Source organism: Pseudophryne corroboree, chromosome 7 (genome assembly GCF_028390025.1).
Source record: "Pseudophryne corroboree isolate aPseCor3 chromosome 7, aPseCor3.hap2, whole genome shotgun sequence".
In the NCBI taxonomy this organism is placed as follows: domain Eukaryota; kingdom Metazoa; phylum Chordata; class Amphibia; order Anura; family Myobatrachidae; genus Pseudophryne; species Pseudophryne corroboree.
This window is the reverse complement of record NC_086450.1, coordinates 26,661,738-26,675,632: the sequence shown is the minus strand read 5'-3', so window position 1 is coordinate 26,675,632 and position 13,895 is coordinate 26,661,738. Positions and strand designations below refer to the sequence as shown.

Below are 13,895 nucleotides of genomic sequence, written 5' to 3'. Positions count from 1 at the left end.
CCTTCCCCCCTTAATGAAGCAGAAATTGCGATCAGCTCGCAATTTCTGCTTCATCGTAGAAATTGAAGCCCGCCACCATGTTCTTGATCCCGGCGGTTGTGTGTGATGTCACGACCCCAACACGCCCCTGTTTGGCCTCCTCCGCCCCCCATTCGCGCCGCGCCACCCCCCACAACGCTCTGTCTCCACCATCAAAACGGAGCGTTGCCGCCCCCCCCCCCTCCCTTGCCTGATTGACAGGCAGAGGCAATCGCATTTTCTGCAGCCCCTCTGCAGAAAGTACGACCGCATGCGCATGACTGGTGCTGTGCATGCGCTCGTGGGGCAATTGTAATAATTCCGGTTGGATTGCAACTTGCAATCCAACCTGAATTAGCACCCAGGCCTGATGCAGCTGCGGACACAGCGACGCACTGTGCATGGTTACCGCACAAAGACGCAGATCGAAACTGCACACGGATACAGTTTCTAAAGCCGCAGTTGCCCTGACACGAATGGCCATGTTCAGAGAGGAAATCTGTGCCTTCATGGGACTGGTGTAATCGCCGATGGTACACCGCAGCCGATGGACATCTCAGCAGGACGACCGTCGGCCGTGGTACTAGCATAATAACTGTGTATGCCTATGAATCAGGCCTATAGGATGGCACCGGTCATCACTGGCACTGCAAAGGCCAACCTAAAAGCACTATGTTTCTCTCCTAAAGTCTTCCCTGTCTAGGCTCAACAAGGAGACATAGGTGCTGTGTTCATACGTGTGGCGGATTAATGCGTTTGATCATCTTTATTACATTAGTTGAAGTGTTCCTGTAAAGCCGAGTGCGACCCATTTCAGAATAGGAACATACCCGGCCTCTGGGACCCTAAAGGTGGTGGACAATTGAGGACCATTTGGGAGAAGGTAAAGGGGTTTATGTACCAAGCCATGGAGAGAGATAAGGAGATTTATGGTAAGACTTACCATGGTTATATCGGTTTCTGCGAGGTACACTGGATTCCACAGGGAATAACATCGGGGTGTAGAGTTGGATCTTGATCCGAGGCACCAACAGGCTAAAGCTCTGACTGTTCCCAGGATGCATTGCACTGCCTCCTCTATATCCCCGCCTCCAGGCACTGAAGCGCAGTTTTGTTAACCAGTCCAATGCAGTAGCAGGTAAGAGATGTTAGCCACATACACCACATTCTCACGACAGGAGAAGTGTCAGCGGCTAATGCCACACAAACCCAAAGAAGCTAAGTGCGTCAGGGTGGGGGCCCTGTGGTACCCAGTGTATCTCGCAGAAAGATATTTAACCATGGTAAATCTTACCATAAATCTCCTTTTCTGCAGCAAAGTACACTGGGCTCCACAGGGATAACATCAGGGATGTCCTAAAGCAGTTCCTCATGAGAGGGGACACACTGTAGCGGGCACAAGAACCCGGCGTCCAAAGGAGGCATCCTGGGAGGCAGAGGTATCAAAGGCATAGAACCTGATGAACGTGTTCCCTGAGGACCACGGAGCCGCCTTGCACAATTGTTCAAGGGACGCGCCATGGCGGGCCGCCCAAGAAGGTCCAACAGACCGAGTAGAATGGGCCTTGATAGCAGCAGGAGCTGGAAGTCCAGCATGCGCATAAACTTGTCCAATCACCATTCTAATCCATCTCGCCAAAGTTTGCTTATTCGCAGGCCAGCCACATTTGTGAAAACCAAAATGGACAAAGGGAGAATCAGAACTCCTAAGGGAGGCGGTTAGATACAAAGAGCCCGTACCACATCCAAAGACCGCTCTTTGGAGGACAAACCAGGAGAGATAAAGGCCGGAACCACAATCTCTTGGTTAAGGTGGAAAGACGACACCACCTTAGGTAGATAACCAGGGCGAGTTCTAAGAACCGCACGGTCACGGTGAAAAATCAGAAAGGGTGACCGAGAGGATAAGGCACCAAAGTCTGAAACCTGTGGAGCAGAGGCAATAGCCAGCAAAAATAAGACCTTAAGTGTAAGACATTAAAGATCCACAGACTCAAGAGGTTCAAATGGAGACTCTTGTAGGGCATTCAGAACAACAGACAGATCCCATGGAGCCACAAGAGGGACAAAGGGAGGTTGAATCTGTAAAACACCCTGAGTGAAAGTGTGAACGTCAGGAAGAGACGCAATCGTTCTCTGAAACCACACCGACAAGGCAGATATATGAACCCTGTTGCAGAAAAGCCAAAAGTTTGGCAGTACTGAACTTGTATGCATCGTAATTCTTAGCTGCATACCAGGTGAAGTAAGAATTCCAGACCCTATAATAAATCCAAGCCGAAGCCGGTTTACGGGCTTTCAACACAGTTTGAATGACCGCCTCAGAAAATCCTTTAGCCCTCAGGAGTGAAGCTTCAAGAGCCACGCCGTCAAAGCCAGTTGGGCCAGATCCTGGTAGACACAAGGGCCCTGAACGAGGAGGTCTGGGCATTGCGGAAGCAGAAGAGGACGTTCTATCGAGAGACCCTGCAGGTCTGAGAACCAATGCTGTCTTGGCCACGCTGGAGCGATTAGAAGTAGTATTCCTCCTTCTTGCTTGAACTTCCTTCATACCCTGGGCAGGAGTGACACCGCAGGGAACACGTACAGCAGCCGAAAGTTCCACGGAATTGCCTGTGCGTCCATTAACGCAGCTTGACGATCCCTTGTCCTTGCGCCGGAGACCGGAACCTTGTGATTGTGTCGAGACGCCATCAGGTCTACATCCGGTAGGCCCCACATGTCCACTAGGAGTTGAAAGACCTCCGGGTGAAGGCTCCACTCTCCGGCGTGTACGTCCTGAGGACTTAGGAAGTCCGCTTCCCAGTTGAGGACCCCCAAAATGAACACTGTCGATATGGCTGGAAGATGGCGTTCCACCCATTGAAGAATCTTTGACACTTCCATAATTGCCTGATTTATGTACGCCACCATGGTGGCATTGTCCGACTGTACTTGAACAGGTCTGTTCTGTACCAGAGGCAGGGCAAGTTTCAGAGCATTGGTGGTCATTCCGAGTTGATCGCTCGTTATTTTTTTTTCGCAACGGAGCGATTAGTCGCTAATGCGCATGCGCAATGTCCGCAGTGCGACTGCGCCAAGTAAATTTGCTATGCAGTTAGGTATTTTACTAACGGTATTACAAGGTTTTTTCTTCGTTCTGATGATTGTAATGTGATTGACAGAAAGTGGGTGTTTTTGGGCGGAAACTGGCCGTTTTATGGGAGTGTGTGAAAAAACGCTACCGTTTCTGGGAAAAACGCGGGAGTGTCTGAAGAAAGGGGGAGTGTCTGAAGAAACGGGGGAGTGTCTGAAGAAACGGGGGAGTGTCTGGGCGAACGCTGGGTGTGTTTGTGACGTCAAACCAGGAACGAAACTGACTGAACTGATCGCAGATGCCGAGTAAGTCTGGAGCTACTCAGAAACTGCTAAGAAGTGTCTATTCGCAATTCTGTTAATTTTTCGGTCGCAATTTTGATAAGCTAAGATTCACTCCCAGTAGGCGGCAGCTTAGCGTGTACAAAGCTGCTAAAAGCAGCTTGCGAGCGAACAACTCGGAATCACCCCCATTGAACACTGCCCGCAACTCCAGAATATTTATCGGGAGGAGAGATTCATTCCTGGTCTACCAACCCTGAAGAGAGCGTTGCTCCAACACCGCACCCCAACCCCGCAGACTGGCACCTGTCGTTAGGAGGACCCAGTTGGAGATCCACAAGGGACAACCCCTGCTTAATTGTTGGCCCTGTAGCCACCAGCTCAGTGACAGACGAACCTCTGAAGTCAAGGAGATCATGTGAGATCTGATCCGGTGAGGCAGGCCGTCCCACCTGGCAAGGATCAGCTTCTGCAGAGGGCAAGAGTAAAATTGAGCATACTCTACCATGTCGAAAGCCAACACCATGAGGCCTAGTACTTGCATCGCCGAGTGTGTCGACACTCGTGGGCGAGAAAGAAATCATCTTATCCTGTCCAGAAGCTTCAGGACCTTCTCTGGAGACAAGAACAAACGTTGGTTATGTGTGTCCAGTAATGCCCCCAGGTGTACCATGCTCTGAGCAGGGACCAGGGTGGACTTCTTCCAATTGATGAGCCACCCGTGTGCTTGTAGGAATTGGACCGTCAGTTCCAGATGACGGTTGAGAACCTCTGGGGATCAGCAAGTCGTCCAGATACGGCAGGATCCCGATATTTTGCCGACGAAGAATGGCAGTCATGACTGCCATGACCTTGGTGAAGATCCGAGGAGCTGTAGTCAGTCCAAAGGGCAAGGCTTGGAATTGATTATGTAGGTTGCCAATAGCAAACCGCAGATACTGCTGATGCGATACGGCAATAGGTATGTGTAGGTAAGCATCCTGTATGTCCAGGGATACCATACAATCCTTGGGCTCCAAAGCCAGAACAATAGAACGATGAGTTTCCATACGGAATTTGGATACCTTCACAAATTTGTTCAAAGATTTGAGTTTGAAAATGGGCCGGGAGGGTCCATTCGGCTTTGGAACTAGGAACAGCGTTGAATAGTACCCCCTGCCTCTCTGAGACAGAGGCACCGGCACTATCACTCCTGTGTCCAGGAGGGATTGCACCACCAAACGTAGAGTCTTTGCTTTTAACGGATCCAAAGGGACAACCGTCGAGCAAAACCTGTGAGGGGGACGTGTCCTGAAAGAGATGGCATATTCGCGAGTGACGACTTCCCTCACCCAGACATCCAAAGTGGTCTGTACCCATATCTGGGTGAACCGCAGAAGTCGGCCTCCCACCCTGGGATCCCCCAGGGGGAGGCCCGCCCTGTCATGCAGCAGGCTTGTCTGGTTTGGAAGCAGGCTGACGGGCAGCCCAAGAACGTTTAGGTTTGGGCTTAGAGGTTTTGGAAGTGCGAGCCTGTTTCGGGTACGCCGGACCCTTTGCTTTACTTGGAGGTTAAAAGGAACTACTTGGTAGACATACAGTTTTAGCAGACGCTAAATCAGCAACAATCTTGTTCAAATCTTCCCCGAATAGGATGTCTCCCTTAAAAGGGATCACCTCCAAGGTCTTTTTTTCTTCTCAAAAAAGCTCTTTTCAGGGCTGCCTAAAGCAACCCTCCCTGTTAGCTGCCTGCACTGCAGGCACCAACTTACAAACTGAGCTCCAGTGCCTGGAGGCGAGGATTCCATCTTGAATTTGAATTTTCTCAGGTAGAAATTGAGGGATTTGAGGTTCAGGATTGGTCTGACTGAGCAGTCTGGTTTCGGGACCACGAACAGGTTCGAATAAAAGCCTTCTCCCTGTTGCGACGGGGGAACCTTGACAATGACTTGATTGTGACACAATTTTTGTATTGCAGCGCATACCACTTCCCTGTCTAGAAGAGAAGCTGGTACGGCTGATTTGAAAAATCGCTGAGGGGGGACGTCTTGAAACTCCAGTGTGTACCCTTGGGACACTATTTCTAAAACCCATGGGTCCAGGGCCGAATGAGTCCAGAACTGACTGAAGAGCCTGAGACGTGCCCCCAACTATGCGGACTCCCGCAGAGGAGCCCCAGCGTCATGCGGTGGACTTGGCAGAAACCGGGGAGTACTTCTGCTCCTGGGAACAGACCACTGCCGTCTTTTCGTATGGGCTCAGTGGGCTCTTGCCCAAGGGCCCCAGGAGTATAAGGGCCATAGGCTGATAGCTGAGGGTCCATTCTTTCCAGGGGTACCAGATTTTTGAAAATCGGCCCTAGGGAACCAGAGATATCTGGCTTCAAAGCAGTGGTCCCCATCCAAGCCTGTTAATTGCTCTTCCCAGCCAGATATCTCGGGCTCTGTATGACTTAGAGTTTTTCTGAGGGTGTATTTCAAAAGCTGGGACTCTCCAGTTTCGGTGGACACTGGCAGCTTGTCTCTACTATGCGCAGAACCAGAGATATCAGCCTTCAAGCAGATGGTCCTTGCTCAAGCGCCACACGCCTAATATGCAGTTTTATATGTTTGTTGGTGGATTGCTCTGACTCATGAACACTGATCCCCAAGTCCCCAGTACCTCCGGACGGTGAGACACTCTAATTTGTTATCCCATGCAAAGCTAAGAAATCTTTTTCCAGGAACTTGAGATATCTGCAGTGAAGCAAGCTGCTCTCAGCAGGAAATGATGAAAATTAAGGCCACTCCACTATCAACCCCTCCCTTACATGTTAAACACCTTATACCACCCTGGAAGTCGTGTTCCGGGGCCCCTTCATTCAGACCGATGCCCCCTTCTACCGCCCCATCTGTGCAGTAAAGAAGTCATTAGGAGAAATTACTGCTCCAGGTCCTACATGCTGAGCAGAATTTAGAACACCCACTACCGCCCCCGGACATCTAAGATGCTGCTGATAGCACCCGCACCCATGAAGGATGAGTAGGGGCCCCAGTGTATTGCTGTGCCCAGGGGCCCACACTGCTGTTAAGACGGCCCTGCGGCCGATGATTCCTCTAGTAGCAAGGAAGGAAGACCCTCGCCCCCTTCTGTATTTATTGGGCTGAAAGGACTGCATCTGATAGTGTTATGCTTTCCTTTGTGGTGCAGGCACATAAGGTAAAAAATAAGAATTTACTCACCGGTAATTCTATTTCTCGTAGTCCGTAGTGGATGCTGGGGACTCCGTAAGGACCATGTGGAATAGACGGGCTCCGCAGGAGACTGGGCACTCTAAAAGAAAGATTAGGTACTATCTGGTGTGCACTGGCTCCTCCCCCTCCTCCAGACCTCAGTTAGGGAAACTGTGCACGGAAGAGCTGACACTACAAGGAAAGGATTTGGAATCCACGGTAAGACTCATACCAGCCACACCAATCACACCGTACAACTTGTGATAACCATACCATACCCAGTTAACAGTATGAACAACAACTGAGCCTCATTCAACGGATGGCTCATAACAAGAACCCTTTAGTTAAGCAATAACTATATACACGTATTGCAGAAGAAGTCCGCACTTGGGACGGGCTCCCAGCATCCACTACGGACTACGAGAAATAGAATTACCGGTGAGTAAATACTTATTTTCTCTGACGTCCTAGTGGATGCTGGGGACTCCGTAAGGACCATGGGGATTATACCAAAGCTCCCAAACGGGCGGGAGAGTGCGGATGACTCTGCAGCACCGAATGAGCAAACTCAAGGTCCTCCTCAGCCAGGGTATCAAACTTGTAGAACTTAGCAAATGCGTTTGAACCCGACCAAGTAGCTGCTCGGCAAAGCTGTAAAGCCGAGACCACTCGGGCAGCCGCTCAAGACGAGCCCACCTTCCTTATGGAATGGGCTTTCACTGATTTTGGATGCGGCAATCCAGCCGCAGAGTGAGCCAGCTGAATCGTGTTACAGATCCAGCGAGCAATAGTTTGCTTTGAAGCAGGGACACCCAGCTTGTTGGGTGCATACAGGATAAACAGCGAGTCAGTCTTCCTGACTCTAGCCGTTCTGGTTACATAAATCTTCAAAGCCCGGACCACGTCCAGCAACTTGGATTCCTCCAACTCACGAGTAGCCGCAGGCACCACAATAGGTTGGTTCAAATGAAACGATGATACCACCTTAGGGAGAAATTGGGGACGAGTCCGCAATTCTGCCCTGTCCATATGGAAGATCAGATGGCGGCTTTGTCATGTAAAAGCCCCTAAGTCTGACACCCGCCTAGCCGATGCTAAGGCCAACAGCATGACCACTTTCCACGTGAGGTATTTTAGCTCCACGGTCTTAAGTGGCTCAAACCAGTGGGATTTCAGGAAATCTAACACAACGTTAAGATCCCAAGGTGCCACTGGTGGCACAAAAGGAGGATGAATATGCAGCACTCCCTTTACAAATGTCTGAACCTCAGGCAGTGAAGCCAGTTCTTTTTGAAAGAAAATGGATAGGGCCGAGATCTGGACCTTTATGGACCCTAATTTGAGGCCCATAGTCACACCTGACTGTAGGAAGTGCAGAAATCGACCCAACTGGAATTCCTCTGTAGGGGCCTTCCTGGCCTCACACCAAGCAACATATTTTCGCCATATGCGGTGATAATGCTTTGCTTTCACATCCTTCCTAGCTCTTATCAGCGCAGGAATTACTTCCTCCGGGATACCCTTTTCCGCTAGGATCCGGCGTTCAACCGCCATGCCGTCATCTCACTCCTCTTCTTCTTACTATTCTCAGCACCTTGGGTATGAGAGGAAGAGGAGGAAACACATAGACCGACTGGAACACCCACGGTGTTACCAGTGCGTCCACAGCTATAGCCTGAGGGTCCCTTGACCTGGCGCAATATCTTTTTAGCTTCTTGTTTAAGCGGGACGCCATCATGTCCACCTGAGGCCGTTCCCACCGATTTGCAATCTGCTCGAAGACTTCTTGGTGAAGTCCCCACTCTCCCGGGTGGAGGTCGTGCCTGCTGAGGAAGTCTGCTTCCCAGTTATCCACTCCCGGAATGAACACTACTGACAGTGTTTGCACGTGATTCTCCGCCCAACGAAGAATCCTTGTGGCTTCCGCCATTGCCACCCTGTTTCTTGTGCCGCCCTGGCGGTTTACATGGGCGACTGCCGTGATGTTGTCTGACTGAATCAGCACTGGTTGGTCTCGAAGCAGGGGCTCCGCTTGACTCAGGGCGTTGTATATGGCCCTTAATTCCAGTATGTTTATGTGCAGACAAGTCTCCTGACTTGATCACAAGCCTTGGAAGTTTCTTCCCTGAGTGACTGCCCCCCATCCGCGGAGACTTGCATCCGTGGTCACCAGGACCCAGTCCTGTATGCCGAACCTGCGGCCCTCGAGAAGATGAGCACTCTGCAGCCACCGCAGAAGAGACACCCTGGTCCTTGGGGACAGGGTGATCAGCCGATGCATCTGAAGATGCGATCCGGACCACTTGTCCAACAGATCTCACTGAAAGATCCTGGCATGGAACCTGCCGAAAGGAATGGCTTCGTAAGACACTACCACCTTTCCCAGGATTCGCGTGCAGTGATGCACCGACACCTGTTTTGATTTCAGGAGGTCCCTGACCAGAATCACCAACTCCTGAGCCTTCTTCTCCGGGAGAAACACCTTCTTCTGTTCTGTGTCCAGAATCATACCCAGGAAGGGCAGACGCGTCGTAGGAATCAGCTGCGACTTTGGAATATTCAGAATCCAGCCGTTCCGTAGAAACACTTCCTGAGAGTGTGCTACGCTGATCAACAACTGCTCCCTGGACCTCGCCTTTCTGAGGAGATCGTCCAAGTACGGGATAACTGTAACTCCTTGCTTCCGAAGGAGTACCATCATTTCGGCCATTACCTTGGTAAATACTCTCGGTGCCGTGGACAGACCAAACGGCAACGTCTGGAATTGATAATGACAGTCCTGTACCACAAACCTGAGGTACTCCTGGTGAGGTGGATAAATGGGGACAGGCAAGTACGCATCCTTGATGTCCAGAGATACCATAAAATCCCCCTCTTCCAGGCTTGCAATGACCGCTCTGAGCGATTCCATTTTGAACTTGAACTTTTTCATGTAGATGTTCAAGGATTTTAAATTTAGAATGGGTCTTACTGAACCGTCCGGTTTCGGTACCACAAACAGTGTGGAATAGTAACCCTTTCCCTGCTGAAGGGGGGGTACCATTATTATAACTTGCTGGAGGTACAGCTTGTGAATTGCCGCCAGAACTACCTCCCTCTCCATGGGAGAAGCTGGCAAGGCAGATTTTAGGTAACGGTGAGGGGGTCACTTCGAACTCCAGCTTGTATCCCGGCGATACAATCTGTATAGCCCAAGGATCCACCTGTGAGCGAACCCACTGATCGCTGAAGTTTCGGAGACGCGCCCCCACCGCTCCTGGCTCCGCCTGTGGAGCCCCAGCGTCATGCGGTGGACTTAGTGGAAGCCAGGGAGGACTTTTGTTCCTGGGAACTAGCTGCATGGTGCAGCTTCTTTCCTCTACCCCTGCCTCTGGCAAGAAAGGATGCACCCCTGACTTTCTTGCTCTTTTGAGAACGAAAGGACTGCATTTGGTAATACGGTGCTTTCTTAGGCTGTGAGGAAACCTGTGGCAAGAAAGTCGACTTTCCAGCTGTCGCTGTGGAAACAAGGTCCGATAGACCGTCCCCAAACAACTCCTCACCCTTATAAGGCAAAACCTCCATGTGTTTTTTAGAGTCGGCATCCCCTGTCCATTGCCGAGTCCATAAGACCCTCCTGGCAGAAATGGACATTGCATTTATTCTAGAGCCCAGCAGGCAAATGTCCCTCTGGGCATCCCGCATATACAAGACGATGTCTTTAATATGGCCAAGGGTCAGCAATACGGTATCCCTGTAAAGGGTATCTAACTCCTCTGGCGGAGTATCTGTCCATGCTGCTACATCACTGCACATCCATGTTGAAGCAATAGCCGGTCTCAGTAGAGTACCAGAGTGTGTATGCACTGACTTCAAGATACCTTCCTGCTTTCTATCCGCAGGCTCCTTTAGAGCGGCCGTATCCTGAGACGGCAAGGCCACCCTCTTAGATAAGCGGGTCAGCGCCTTGTCAACCCTAGGGGAGGATTCCCAGCGTAACCTATCCGTTGGCGGGAAAGGGGACGCCATTAGTATTCTCTTGGGAATCACCACTTTCTTATCAGGGGATGACCACGCTTATTCACATAACTCATTTAATTCATGCGATGGGGGAAAAGTCACTGGCTGCTTTTTCTCCCCAAACATATTTACCCTCTTGTCAGGGACAGGGTCAACCTCTGAAATGTGTAATACATTTTTCATTGCAATAATCATGTATCGGATGGCCTTGGTCATTTTAGGCTGTAATTGTGCCTCATCATCGTCGACACTGGAGTCGGACTCCGCGTCGGCATCCGTGTCAACCAACTGAGATAGTGGGCGTTTTTGAGACCCTGACGGCCTCTGAGGCGCCTGGGCAGGCCCGGGTTGAGGGCTCGGCTGTCCCCCGGCTGCAACATCATCAAACCTTTTGTGTAATGAGTTTACATTGTCATTTAAGACCTTCCACATATCCATCCAATCCGGTGTCGGCACCGACACCACATTTATCTGCCCTTGCTCCGCCTCCACGTAACCCTCTTCATCAAACATGTCAACACAGCCGTACCGACACACAGCACACACACAGGGAATGCTTTGACTGAGGACAGGACCCCACAAGGTCTTTGGGGAGACAGAGAAAGAGTATGCCAGCACACACCACAGCGCTATATAACTCAGGGATACACACTACACAAGTGATTTCCCAATAGCTGCTTAATATACACCTTTAGTGCCTAAATTTATGTGCCTCCCCTCTCTTTTTACCCTTCTAGTGCCAGGAGACTGCAGGGGAGAGCCTGGGGAGCGTCCTTCCAGCGAAGCTGTGAAGAAAAATGGTGCTGGTGTGCTGAGGAAGAAGGCCCCGCCCCCTCAGCGGCGGGCTTCTGTCCCGCTGTCTGTGACTGAAAAATGGCGGGGGAGTTTACACATATACAGTACCTGACTGTATTATGTGTATATTTATGCCAAAGATACTCTAATTGCTGCCCAGGGCGCCACCCCCCCCCCCCAGCGCCCTGCACCCTACAGTGACCGGAGTGTGTGGTGTGCAGTGGGAGCAATGGCGTACAGCTGCGGTGCTGTGCGCTACCTTCAATGAAGACAGGAGTCTTCAGCCGCCCATTTCACCTTCTTCCAGCTTCTGATCTTCTGGCTCTGCGAGGGGGACGGCGGCGTGGCTCCGGGAACGGACGATCGAGGACAGCTGCCTGTGTTCGAACCCTCTGGAGCTAATGGTGTCCAGTAGCCTAAGAAGCGCAACCTAGCTGTGAACAGGAACGTTTGCTTCTCTCCCCTCGGTCCCACGTAGCAGTGAGTCTGTTGCCAGCAGAGCTCACTGAAAATAAAAAACCTAACAAATACTTTCTTTCTAGCAGGCTCAGGAGAGCCCACTAGGAGCACCCAGCTCTGGCCGGGCACAGATTCTAACTGAGGTCTGGAGGAGGGGCATAGAGGGAGGAGCCAGTGCACACCAGATAGTACCTAATCTTTCTTTTAGAGTGCCCAGTCTCCTGCGGAGCCCGTCTATTCCCCATGGTCCTTACAGAGTCCCCAGCATCCACTAGGACGTCAGAGAAATGATGACTTACCCGCGGTAGCCGTAGATACCAAGTCAGCGAGGCCGTCACCAAACAACACACCACCTTTATACGGTAGAGACTCCATGGCTTTCTTAGAGTCAGCATCAGCATTCCATTGATGAATCCACAATGCTCGCCTAGCTGAGGCTGCCATGGCATTGGCATGGCATTGGCCCGTGATCCCAAGAGGCCAATATCTCTCGCAGCTTCCTTTAGGTAGACTGCAGCGTCCCTGAGATGACCTAGTGTCAAAAGAATGCTATCCCTATCCAGGGTATCCATTTCAGATGACAAGTTATCTGCCCATTTTTTGATAGCACCACTAACCCATGGTTACACAAATGGATTTTAATGTAGTTTCCCCGTCTATGATCCGCAGGATCCTTTAGGGCTGCCGTGTCAGGGGACAGGAGAGCCACCTTTTTGGACAGCCGTGACAGAGCTTTGTCCACAATGAGGGGTGACTCGCATTTTTCCCTATCCCCAGAGGAAAACGGATACGCCATTACAATCCTTTTGGGAATCTGAAACTTTTTGTCAGGACTTTCTCAAACCTTTTCACAAAGAGCGTTCAGTTCATGAGAGGGAGGAAATATTACCTCAGGTTTCTTCCCTTTATACATACAGACCCTAGTATCAGGAACAGCAGGGTCCTCCGTGATATGTAACACGTCTTTTATCGACACAATCATGTACTGAATGCTCTTTGCCAGTTTTGGATCTAATCTGGCATCACTATAGTCGACACTTGAGTCAGTGTCCGTGTCGGTATCCGTGTCTGCCAGCTGGGCAAATGAACGTTTTTGTGACCCTGAGGGGGTCTGGACTTGAAACAACACATCCTCTACGGATTTCTTCCAAGCCTGGTTCTGAGACTCAGATTTATCCAATCTTTTATTTATCAGAACCACATTTGCATTCAAAGCACTCAGAACATTCACCCTATGAGGTGTTGGCGGTGCCGACAGGGTCACTCCCACAGCCGTTTCTGTCCCTAACATAGTCTCCTCCTGGGAAGAGCACTCAGCCTCAGACACACGTGCACCCACCACACGCAGACACACTGGGCCTATAGGGGACAGACCCACAGTAAAGCCTGTCAGAGAGACACAGAGGGAAATATTTCCAGCTCACACCCCAGCGCCTAATCCCGGTCTGAAAACACTACAGACTATGTCCCAGACCTGCAGCGCTTTTATAAGTTAATGTAATGCACCAAAACCACCTTGCCCCCCCCCCCCACCCCTGTTTTGCACCCTGTTACTTGTACAGCAGTGTGAGGAAGGACCAGCGTCTCTGCAGCCTTGAAAATGGCGCTGGGCTGTGTGCGGTGAGGGCTAAGCCCCACCCCCGTAATGGCGCTCTTCAGACCCGCTCTCTTTTAAAACTTTTTTATACTGGCGGGGGTCCGGACAGTGCCCTGGCACTTAGTCCGCCCTTGCCAGGTAGGCATGTGAGGTTAGAATGCTGCCCAGGGCGCCCTCCCCCCGCGCCCAGCACCCTGTAGTGCCGCTGTGTGTGGGAGCATGGCGCGCAGCGCAGCCGCTGTGTGGTACCTCAAAGCCGTCACTGAAGTCTTCTGATCTTCTTCTACTCACCCGTCTTCTGACTTCTGGCTCTGCAAGGGGGGTGACGGCCGGCTCTGGGAACGAGCATCTAGGCGTACCTAGTGATCAAACCCTCAGGAGCTACTGGTGTCCTGTAGCCAAAGAAGCATTGGTCTGACTTCTCTCCCCTCAGTCCCACGAAGCAGGGAGACTGTTGCCAGCAGTTCTCCCTGAACATA

The 13,895-nt window shown here is 51.1% G+C and overlaps 1 protein-coding gene across 4 annotated transcripts in view; it reads right to left on the bottom strand.

The window, feature by feature from the left end:
* The window catches only part of PARP9 (poly(ADP-ribose) polymerase family member 9), a 137,882-nt gene that overhangs the window by 38,753 nt on the left and 85,234 nt on the right, over window positions 1-13,895 (bottom strand). The gene's annotated exons all lie outside the window — the stretch shown is intronic.